The 4,863-nt window shown below is 48.4% G+C and overlaps 1 protein-coding gene across 2 annotated transcripts in view; it reads right to left on the bottom strand.

The window, feature by feature from the left end:
- RBMX (RNA binding motif protein, X-linked) overlaps nucleotides 1-426 on the bottom strand; it is a 5,440-nt gene extending 5,014 nt beyond the window's left edge. The window contains exon 1 of one of the 2 annotated variants that reach the window (XM_012727198.1): nucleotides 242-426. The gene's annotated coding sequence lies outside the window, so the exon portion shown is untranslated. The remainder of the gene's footprint in view (nucleotides 1-241) is intronic. The other variant, XM_012727197.1, reaches the window with a different exon arrangement.
- Nucleotides 427-4,863: the final 4,437 nt, after the last annotated feature.

Raw genomic sequence — 4,863 nt, forward strand, 5'->3', positions numbered from 1 at the left:
GCAGCTCCAGCCCCGACCCCTGCCTGCCACCCCCGCCGGCGATCGGCAAGCTCCCTGCAGACATCGGCGGCAGGACGGACCCCCCACGTGCCCGATCCACTGACACCTCGCGTTCTCTAAATAGGTCGGCACCTCTGGGCTTCTAAAATGGCGCCGGCCACCCCCGTCTCCAGGGAGATGATCCCACGTTCTAACGAGGCAGGTGTGCACGAAATGCAGGCTCCGGAAAGGCCCTACGTACCTGCAGGGTGCCGACCGGGCTCACGCTCCCACGAGCTGGCGGTCAGGGGCGCTTCGGAGCAGCGCAGCACGCGGGAGGTGCAGGGCGCAAGGACGGAAGGGGGAAGCAGCTCGCACTGCTGCGCAACGAGGGCGAACAAAGGAGACAGCAAACTTTATACTGCCCGGGAACGAGGCTGAAGGACCCGGATGGAAACGGAGAGGAGAATTTGAAACGCCGGGGGTGTGGCCACAGGTTCCCAGTGTCCCCATTGGTATCTTCGCTGTCGCTCACGCGTCGCTCCACCCTTTCCCCCGGCCCTGCGCCTTTTGGTAGAGCTAGCTTTCAAACCTTCCCAACCCCCACCGGGTCTCCCCGAACCCGCGTTTTTGGTGTCCGCTAAAATGGTGCACGAGCGGCCCTTAATAAAGAGCTGAACTGGATTGTGGTCTGGTGGGTCGCACACGGTGCTAAACTTCGCACCCATCCACTCATTCAATTCTCAGAACAAAGTGATGAGGGTAGATGCTCTTACTCTGCCAATTTTGCAGAAACGGAAAACAAAGAAGTTTAGGTATTGAGATGTATTTTCCAGAACGATCTTGAACAAGAAGTTTTTTTGTCTGAATGGGGGAATGGATTCTGATTAATAAATATCAGGTGGGGGAACAGATCCTACGAAACAGCAACTGTTTTCTAAACATAGAACAATTGCTGAAGGGCTAAATGCCAGGCTCCTGCTTGGGCGTGAGGATGCAGCCCAGCACAAGGGGTACCAGGGCAAGCTGCCTCGGGGTAAGACCGCCAGATGTGGCAAATAAAAATACTGGCCAGCCAGTGAAATTTGGATTTCAGAGAACACATCATTGTTTCAGTGTAAGTGTGTTACACTATATGGCAAAACACAAACACACACAACCTCGTTGTGTGTCTGAAATTCAGCTCTGACTGGGCATTCTGTATTTTATTCTTCCAAACCTCCATGGTTTGGATTTCATTCCTTTGAAATTTAGTGGAAAGAATTTAGTTGAGGAATTGTATGCTGTGGCAAGTAGGTAAAGAGGGTGCTTTGAGCGGCAATATTTGTGAGGCTAAATTTGCTTAAGACCCCAGAGAAGGTCTTTCTGAAGAGGGGATGTTGGAGATCAGATCTGAAGGGAGAAATCAACCTTAGCAAAACTGGGTTGGGATGGGGAGGTGAGCTGTTAAGGAAGAGAAGAGCACAGTCAATCCAAAGTGGAGGGAAACAGCTGCTCAGGCACAGAAAGAGAGCCAGGGTCTGGGAGACTTAACGGGCATAAAAAGGCAGCCAAAGTATGCAGAACCTTCCAACCTATCAAGGGACTGTGGGCGTGGGGTGGGGGTGGTAAGTCCAGACTGAAGGATACCAAGGCGCCTTAAGCGCCCACCTGGAGAGAAGCCCTAGAATTCGGGTGACAGCAGGGTTGAAGGGGAGGAGGAAACTATTGCCAGGTGTAAATGACAGGTAGCTTGGTCTGGCTTTGCTGATAGGTCATCTGGAAGAGGACTGGAGTCGAACTGAGGAAACAGGAAGTCATTGTGATGACATGAGTATCTGACAATAGTAGGGGATGGCCACTTACCAAAATGATTGCAGAGGAGTTCACGATGGGGAAAGAGAAACCTGCAGTTCAGAGCTCAGATCTGGGCTACTTTGTTGCTTTAGAAATGGTAACACAGCATCAAAACGAATGAGATAGCCAAAAGAAAGCCCAAGGGCATACAATGGAAGCTATAAAATATACAGTGTATATGGCTAGAGAATAAGTGGAAGGAAATACCTAACATGTTACCACTTTATCTTGGGAAGTAGACTTTGCAAACAATTGCCACTTCTCCTATTTACAGTTGCAATTACTCTGTTCACGGTGAAATATAGTATATGCTACGCAGGTGGTTGTAAATGCTGCTGAGGTCATGGTAAAAGCCCCAAGGAGCTTTGGAGCCAGCTCTGAATTGTTAACATTAATGGTGGGAACAGTACTCAGTAGGGCAACAGTATTTGTTCTGGTGCTTTTCTCTTAACCAAGCGATGACAAGTGAACCAAAAATCATGTCCATTTGCCTTCAGGATGAGTTACATGAAGTATTGGCTCTGGCAATGAATGGGAATTGGCAGGTTGGCAAAAGCCAGTGAAGTGCCAGGCTCACCAAGCAGAATCCCCAGGGGGAACCGGGAAAAATGGCCACCGCAGGCCTAGGGCCCGGTTTTTCTGTCTCAGATTCAGATAGAAGGACCTCCCACAGGTTGTAAGGTAAAGCCAGGTCTCCCCCTTAGCAGCCTGATTCCACCAGAGATAGCCCTCTCTCCCGGGATCTCAAGAAGGAAGCATGCAGCCCTTTAAAACCAGATCAGTCTAGACATTCCAGTAAATGCCCACACGTGTGGGAGGAGGGAGGAATGGAAGGTTCTAGGGGTCTGAGGTGGGGACCAGCTCTTCCAAGGACCAGCGGAGAGGGAAGGGGCAGGGGTGGAGCACCGGCTAGTGGAGGGAATTGTAGGGGAGCATCAATATGGCGGTAGTAGTGCTGGAAGAAGCTGGGGCGGAGGGCCTGCCGAATAGGCAAGACTTTTTTTTTTTTTTTTTTTTTTTAGTTAGCCTCTTCTGCTCCCCACTCTGTCTCTGGTGCCTCTCACCGTCCCTGCACCTCTGGCGAATAGGCAAGCCTTTTAAAGAGATGGAGTAGGTTTCATCTTAGAGAGATCGCTCGTGGCAATAGTCTGAAGACTGTTTAGGGGGAGGAAGAGCAGCAGTCTGGATGCTGATTGAAGGTGGGAGGGGCAGGAAGCGGGGTGTTGCTGATGTCATCCCGGAAAAGGGGATGTGGGCTAGCTGAGCACAAAGGACTCTGGCCAATAGAGGGTGGGATGAGTGGGTCTCTCACTGCCCAAAAGTAATTTCTAAATCCTGTTTCTCCTCCTCATGGGTTATTTAGATTTCCGCCTTGAATTCTTTCTTTCGATTTGCTTCTTTGGACCATCAAGTACACTAATTTCTCTTTACTAGTTTTTCAATTAGTCCTTTGACTCTAGATGCTATCTCAGTCATTGATAAACTTAACCAAGCAGTACTATTGTTTTTCTTTTTTGAGATTTATTTATTTATGGATACAGAGCTGGGGTACAGGCCAGAGGTGTGTTGGGGGGGGAGTGAGAGGATTCACCAGAGACAGAGTGGGGAACAGAACAAGCTGATTAACTGAAATACACTGCTCAGGGGAGCAGCGGGCCAGGTCAGGAGAGGTCTGCTGCGCTATGTGGGTCACCTCCCTGGCCGGGAATCAAACCGGTGCTAGTGCTGCAGTGGTTTCATAGTGCTTCATAGTGTCCTTTAATCCATTGCACTACCAGGGAGGGCCAGCAATACTATTTTTTTAAATGTATTTATTTAGGCACAAGAGCAGGAGTGTAGGTCAGAGGTATGGGGGTAGGGGGAGGAGAGGATTCACCAGAAACACAGCGGGGAGCAGAACAGAATGATTGCCCCATGTACACTGCTGAGGGGAGCAGGAGGGAGACTGGAGAGGTCTGCTGCGCCTCGTGGGTCACTCCCTGGCCTGCGATCGAACTTGTGCTACAGTGGCTGCTGATAGCTCCTTAGTGCTGCATCTTAACCCTGGCGCCACCAGGGAGGGCCCACAATATTATTTTGCCACTGTTATCTTGGGATAGAATCAGTGCCGAGTCAATCTAGTGACTTGCAAGCTCTTTTTATGCTCCATGGTACTGAGATGAGTGCATAGTGATTCTTTAACAAATATCAATAGCTGAGTCTGAAATCTAAATTTTCTTACAAGGGGCTCACATTTTTTTTTATTAAAAAAAAAAGAAAATGATAAAACCCAATCTGGGCTTATGCCTTAGTTTTTTACTGTAAAATAAATTCCAGCTTAAAGATTTAAATGCAAAAAGTAAAATCCTAGAAGAGAAATAGGTGTATGATTTTACAATCTTGTTGTGAAGATCGTCCATTCACCAAGTAATTATTGAGTGCCTGTCATGTGCCAACTCTGTTTTACATGCCAGAAAGACATCAGTAAACAAAAGTCAAAAAGCCTGGCCTGCAGATAACATTTTTTTTTTATTTTACAAAAGTTTATTTTTACAACATTTTGTACATTTTTTTTCCATCTCAATTGTAATCCCCGCAGGTTTCCCATCACCGAGTCACCCGTGTGCTAACAGATAACATTTTTGTGAGAGGAGATAGACAATAAACAACCAACTCAATAAATAATAAAGTATGTTTGGATATGAAAAGTTCCATGGGAGAGATCAGAGGAAAGGGCAGGAGTGCAGGAGTAGAAAGATGCACAATTAAGAGTTGATCAGAGTTGGCCCCCCAACCCCCGTGAGGGTCTTGCAGCAGTGAAAGAGGAGGGGGACTCTGGGGAGCATGCCACAAAGACCCAGACATACCTGCCCCTTGTAGGATCAGCAAGGTGGACAATGTGTCTGGCACTTAGTAGGAGGCAGGAAGGCTGCTAAGTACCGGGAACCAGACCACGCAGGTACCCATAGCCCATGGAAAGACTTTTATTCGTACTGCCATTTTGATTGAGCAGAGGAGTGACACCTCTGTCTTACCTCATAAGAGAATCACAAGGTTGCTGAGCGGGGG

The sequence above is a fragment of the Condylura cristata genome, unplaced genomic scaffold (assembly GCF_000260355.1).
Source record: "Condylura cristata isolate star-nosed mole 26May11 unplaced genomic scaffold, ConCri1.0 scaffold00019, whole genome shotgun sequence".
NCBI lineage: Eukaryota > Metazoa > Chordata > Mammalia > Eulipotyphla > Talpidae > Condylura > Condylura cristata.